Source organism: Vicia villosa, linkage group LG2 (assembly GCF_029867415.1).
Source record: "Vicia villosa cultivar HV-30 ecotype Madison, WI linkage group LG2, Vvil1.0, whole genome shotgun sequence".
NCBI classification, from domain to species: domain Eukaryota; kingdom Viridiplantae; phylum Streptophyta; class Magnoliopsida; order Fabales; family Fabaceae; genus Vicia; species Vicia villosa.
The window spans coordinates 66,258,954-66,266,013 of NC_081181.1; the positions used below are offsets into that span (position 1 = coordinate 66,258,954).

At 36.7% G+C, this 7,060-nt stretch overlaps 1 non-coding gene across 1 annotated transcript; it reads left to right on the forward strand.

Annotated features, from left to right (window-relative positions):
- The first annotated feature begins 6,442 nt into the window (after positions 1-6,442).
- On the forward strand, positions 6,443-6,549 carry LOC131654408 (small nucleolar RNA R71). Its single transcript, XR_009299448.1, has one exon. It is a non-coding gene; the product is annotated as a small nucleolar RNA R71 (small nucleolar RNA).
- Positions 6,550-7,060: the final 511 nt, after the last annotated feature.

The window sequence follows — 7,060 nt, forward strand, 5'->3', positions numbered from 1 at the left end:
CCACAACCAAAATAAACTCCCGCCGAGCATACCCTATTGGTGTAATCTATGAAATGGCAAAGAGGAATATCAGAAGAATCTTTGATACTCTCAGAATAGTTGAAGATGCTGGATTAAACGATGTTGCTATGCGAAAGTTATGGAGAATCTTCCGAAGAAAAGCAGATGCTTATTTTGAAGATCTTCAGGAAATTTGTGTAGAACTCGCTCCACGACCTTGTGGAATTCTGAGACCCTATGAAGACTTTTGGTTCAGTCGTCTTGGAGGGAGATATATCTTGGAAGAGAAAGAATTCACTGATGAACTTGTAGAAGCACGAATTGCTGCGGAAATGGAAGCTAATCCTTGCAGAGATATTGTGGTATGGAGACCTAAGTATCCAGTTCTGACTAGAAACTTCAAGTCCTTGTTCGACTTTCTGAGGGAAAATCCTTCTGAGAAATACCCCAATTTGGTCAGTTCAGAAGTTGTTGACCCGCCAGAAGTTGAAGGTCCTTCTGCTCCAAGGAATCTTGCTGCCATTCTTCAAGCTCTTGAGAATGGAGATTCTGATCTTCCTGCTGCAGAATATGAAGGAGATGCTTCTATGGAAGAAGCTGATGCTGAAGATCATCCTGCTGGTACTATTCTTGTTGAGGAAAATCAAGGTGATGATCTGACTATGGAAGTTGCGATTCAGAATGCTCTTCCTCTGGACAGAAGTTGTGAAGCTTCTTCTGGTGAACCCTCTCTTCTGGTGAAGACTCTAAAGGTTATTCAGAAGAACCAAGCTGAGCTATCTTCTCGCATGGACGCGCAAGATACTACTAATGCTGAGTTCCGCACTTTCATGGAGAGGCAGACTGAGAGCAATGCTGGGATTCATGACATGCTGGCCAAGATTATGTCTAAGATAAGGTCGTCTTAGTCTTTGTGTCTTAGTAGTTTCTCTTTGTTTCTTGCATCTGCTTTCTATGCATCCTCCTTGTACTTCTGACAATTCTCCTTCTACTAATCAAAGAAAGTTATCCTTCCTTCTCTCATATTGTTTGTTTTTCATCTGAATCTTTTATGCTTTTTGATGTTATGACAAAAAGGGGGAGAAAATGTGATAAATGATCTGATTTATTTTATCAGTTTCTAGGAGAAAGTCTCCACATTTCTAACAAGAATTTGCAAGTTCTATGTCTTTGAGTATTTTGCAGGAAGTGAAGATCTTCTTAAAAGCTCAACATGAGAAGCAAAGACATGGGGAAAAGCAATTCTGTATAGAATCAAGCTCATTGAATTTGAAGCAAGCTGAGTGCTTTAAAGCTTCAAGATCAGAAGCAAAAAGGAAGAATGATCTGATATTCTGATGATAGAATATGCTCTAACTCATTCTTATTCCTTATATGTTCTGATGCATGTTTTTACTTCTAAAATATGCTCTGAAACATTCTTGTTTTTGCTCTGATACATATTATATGTTCTGATACATATTTTATGTTCTGAATCATTCATGCTCTGACTGTTGTCGTTTAGCTGGTTCTATAACATTTCAGGATGTAGAGATGCTCTGATGATGCTCTGGTACATTCAACAATGTTCTCATACAATCTAGCATGCAATGATTCAAGAAGAAATTCAAGCTCTGAAGCTGTCCTATGGAAGCAAGAATCAGAAGCTATGAATGTTCTGAAAATATAAGCATATGTGATCGTCTCAACTGAAATAGAAAATACTCAGGGAAGTCCTTTATTTATAAATTTCTTCCAGTATTTATTTCAGGGGGAGATTATTTATCTCAGGGGGAGATTGTTAATCTCAGGGGGAGACATATTCACACACTATGTTTATATGCTTATGCTATAGCTGTGTAATTGTTTTTAGCCTTCTGATATTCTGATCGCAAATTCATATCATTTATATATGTTTTTGTCATCATCAAAAAGGGGGAGATTGTTAGAACAAGATTTGGTCTGATCAATATTCTTAGTTTTGATGATAACAATGTATATGAATTTTGTATGAGATAATGTGGTACTCTAATACTATGCAATTTCCATTTCAGGAATTATATAAAGAGTATGCACAAAATCAGCGCAAGAAGCACTGACTCAGAAGGTTCAGCATGCAACATCAGAACATGGTCTGGCAAGACATCAGAATATGGTCAAGCAGAATCAGAACATGGTCTATGGAAGCATCAGAAGGACTTGAGATCAGAAGCAGAAGCACTGAAGTTCTCATGGTATCACGCTCAGAAGCACTTCAAGGTCAGAAGACAAGAAGATGCTCTGCACCAAGCTGTTTGACTCTGATGATATTCAAACGTTGTTCACACAAACATCAGATCAGAAGCAAGTACTAGCTGGCAGGCTATGCTTACTGAAAAAAGGAACGTTGAAAGCTATTAAAGGCAACGTCAGTAGACACAGCGAAAGCAAGGCTCAAGGTAGTTGACAAAAGAGTGAAACATTAAACGCAATGTTGTACGGAATACGCAAAGCATTAAATGCTCCCAACGGTCATCTTCTCAAGCGCCTATAAATATGAAGTTCTGATGAGAAGCAAAGTTACGAATTCTGAATACAAGACTTCATACAAAAACGCTGATACTCTGTCAAATTCAAAAGCTCTCAAACTTCATCTTCAACCTCACTACATCGCTGTTGTAATATATTAGTGAGATTAAGCTTAAACTTAAGAGAAAATCACAATTGTGATAACAGCTTTATTAGAAGCACTGTAACTCTTAAAATTTGTTTACATTAAGTTGTAAGAACTAGAGTGATCAGGTTGTTGATCAGAATACTCTAGAAAGTCTTAGAGGGTATCTAAGCAGATTGTTCCTAGAGTGATCAGGTTGTGATCAGTATACTTCAGAAGACTTAGAAGTTGTCTAAGTGGAAAACCATTGTAATCTCGTGTGATTAGTGGATTAAATCCTCAGGTGAGGTAAATCACTCCAAGGGGGTGGACTGGAGTAGTTTAGTTAACAACGAACCAAGATAAAAATCATTGTGCAAATTATTTTTATCTTACAAGTTTTAAAGCTACACTTATTTAAACCCCCCCCCCTTCTAAGTGTTTTTCTATCCTTCAGCTGTCATACCCCAAAATTTGCCCGGTCAATTCATGTCTTTTAATTCATCAAGGGTCAAAATTAAGAGTCATGGGGTTTGACATTCCTATTGTCAAACCCACCCTCTTATAAAATATCCTGAGTTAAAATGAGGTGAAATTAACAGGTATCTTGGGTCCAAACGTTTGGCCCATCTGTCTCAGGCTAGGGATCATGTTTGGGGATATTCTAATGGGCTTTATTTTTCAAATATATATATATATATATATATATATATATATATATATATATATATTTAACTGGTAAGGTATTGATTTAGTTCTATTAGTATTGAATTTTCTAAATGTTTATTATTAATATCATTACTAATATTAGGATTATCATTCGGGTTTTTATTATGATCAAATTATTATTTGTCTAATTATTTATAAATATTATTAGTAATTATTAGGATTTAAGATTAATATTTTTTAGGATTAATTTTACTATTATTATTATTAATTAGTATTAGTTATTATTAGGTTTATCATTATTAAATATTATTAGTACTAACTATTATCACTATTATTAGTTTTAATTATGGTTATTTATCTTTATTTCTCTCACTCATTTAAATCCTAAATAAATACAAAAAAAATAGTAAAAATAATAATAATGTGAAATAAATAAAAAAAGAAGGGCTGTATTGTTAAAAGATCAACAAAAAAAAAACGTGAAAAAATTTGAGAAAGGAGAATCAAGATATGGCAAGATTGGATTGAATATCTTAGCATTGAAAAGCAAGATTCCTGAAAAGAATTCAAAACCTAATTGTTCTACTATATATGTGGGATTTATTGCAAAGGATTAGGGGTCTTTTTTGGCCAGAGGGAGCGCTGTGCAGAGTCTGGAAGAACTCGTGGCAGACTTGAAATTAGAAGGAAAAAATTGAAATCGTTTTCTAAATGGCAGAGCAATTCAAGATGTTTCGGTGATTCAAATGCATTCAGGGATCATTCTTGAAGCGACTCCAATCATCAAAGACAAAAAAACTCGCGAATTGACTTTCAATCGCTAAACGTTTTTTTCTTTTTAAAAAAAAATCAATTTGTATAATTTATGCATCTTAAACATAATTTGGTGTTATATTCGTGTTTATATGGATGTATGGAACGTTTTTGATACATTTAATTCAAGGTTTGGTACAAGTAGAGGAGTCTGCCATTGTTAGGTCGCGGAGGTCCCAAATTGGGGGTTTTATGTTCCAAGCGAAATCAAGGCAAATTAGGGGCACCATCATGTTTAGGAGATGATGATTATATGATCTGGGCTTTCTTTTTGTGTTTATTAATGTTGATTCGCAGGATTTGGGGGAAGAAAGCCTATGGCAGCGAAAAAACCATGGCTGGGAGGTGTTACGCTTCTTTTTTTCGGTTCACATGAAGAAGATAACAGCAGCCGCGCTGCTGGTTTAATTTTTAAAAGAAACGTTTTTTTTATAAATTATAATTGGTGTGGGATACTAACAGCTTTGGAAAAGTGGTGTAGTGGTTAAGGGATTCGCTTAAGGTCGTTTTGTGCAGGGGCGTGGGTTCAATCCCTGCCGCCTGCATATATATTTTCTTGATTTTCCTTTGTAGATTCAGTGCGCTACAGTCCTCCGGATTACCATACGCCCTCGCTTTCCTAACCACAGGATCTCCAATAGCCTTGATCCTACGTGCCTGGATGCAGCAGTACACCATGGACATCTTAGTCTATGCCACACAGAAGCAAAACCAGGTTTTCTACATATTATTTAATTAAATATAAATTAGTTAAGCTAATTTGATTAATTTATTTTAATTAGGATTAGATGTAAAAATTAAGATTAGATTAATAATATAATTAACATTAGGATTATTCTCCGATTATCCGACCATCTCGATTTAATCAATTTTAATTGATATTAAAAATCACAAAAAAAATCCTAGAAAGGTCAAGGCATTAGGGTTTGTCCAATCCCATTACCACTTGGTGAAAACATTGATTAAATTGATTCTTGATTAATACAATTTTCTCCTCGATCCGACTATACCTATTAGTCGCATTGACGAGAAATAAATTTAATCTAATATTAATTTAATTAATTCGTGAATAATTCTCTCCTCGATCCGACTAAAGCTATTAGTCGCAATGACGAGAGATAAAAAACGATAAAATCCTTTGTTTAATTCTCTTCTCGACCCGACTAAATCTATTAGTCGTATTAGACAAGAGATAAAAAATATACAAAATTTAAAACACATTTTATTTGCTGCCCGTGACGATCGAATCTATCGATCAGAGCAACCAGCAATACATTCAATCCATTAACTATAATGATCAAACCTATTGATCATCGCAACTAACGGTAACATATCAAATCAGGGTTGTATGCCCAAAACACTCAAAACACACTAAACCACGATACTACAAAATTCAGCCCTACAACACTGTGATTTTCAAAACTACGATAAGGTAATTCAAAATACCTTCGAACTTCGAATTTCAAAAACTACGACAAGGCCATTCAAAAAGCCTCCAAACAATTTCAAACAACCTCATACTAATTCAAAGGCGTACAACCCTGTGCCCGAACTACGTCGACTCTGATTCTCCCTAAGGAGATACGTAGGCACTTGGCAACAAGGCGAGTCCCCCTTCCTCAAAATCCTAATCAGGTTTAAATCTTACCGTTCACCCTTTTCATTTCATTAGCTATTAACCTCTATATTTTTTCCACAAATCTTTGCCTTAGATTCAAAGCCATGGGAAAGGGTTGAGGGTGCCTAACTTCTTCCCTCGACCTGATTATAATAACTTACCCTGAATCTCTAAGCTACGTAGGGTTTCCTATTCTCCCTTCAGAAGAGGTGGCGACTCTAAGTCTTAATTTTTAGGGCAGGTTGCAAAAGTATAACGCATTGTTATTCTTATAGGAGAAATTAGGATGATTATTCCATCCTGGGTTGTAGGTGTTGGAATAAGGATTTCCTTGTGCGTAGTTCATTTGATCAGGAGGAATTCCAGCTAGCAATTGACATTCAGAAACGATATGTCCTTGTACTCCGCATAACTCGCAGTTTGGAGCTATGGCAGCCACGGTAGCTAATGGAGTCATAGATAAATTTTCAATTTTCTGAGTCAGGGCGTGTACTTTGGCGTTGACGTGATCTATGCCACTGACTTCATATATCCCTCCTTTAGCTTGAGGTTTCTCCACAGATGCTCGTTCTCCTCCCCATTGATAATGGTTTTGTGCCATGTTCTCAATTAGTTGATAGGCTTCATTATAAGGTTTGTCCATTAACGCGCCACCAGCGGCAGCGTCTAGAGATAACTTGGTGTTATATAGGAGACCACCATAGAAGGTGTGAATGATTAGCCATGGTTCAAGTCCATGATGCGGGAAGAGTCTCAGCATATCCTTGTATCATTCCCAAGCTTCGAAAAGTGATTCATTGTCTTTTTGAGTAAATCCGTTGATTTGGCCTCTCAGCATCACGGTCTTACTGGGTGGAAAATATCTTGCTAAGAAGACCTTTTTCAGTTCGTCCCATGTAGTTATGGAATTCGAAGGTAAGGATTGGAGCCAAGCTCTGGCTCTATCTCTCAGAGAGAATGGGAAAAGACGTAATCTAATAGTTTCGGGACTAATGCCATTGGCTTTCACTGTGTCGGCATATTGCACGAACACGGATAAATGGAGATTCGGATCATCCGTAGGGCTTCCAGAAAATTGATTTTGTTGCACTGCTTGCAACAAGGACGGTTTAAGGTTAAAGTTGTTTGCCTCGATGGCAGGAGCAGCAATACTCGAGTGCGGTTCAGCTCGAGAAGGAGCAGCGTAGTCCTTAAGCGGTCGGTTAACTAGTTCAGCCATGTCTAGTTTTGGAGTTGGTTCTTCAGGAATGGGAATCAACTCTTCGGGAATTAGAATCGGGTCTACCTCAGGAAGATTGTGGGCGCGACGTCTTATGTTAACAAAACGTTCGATTTCGTTGATTCGTTGT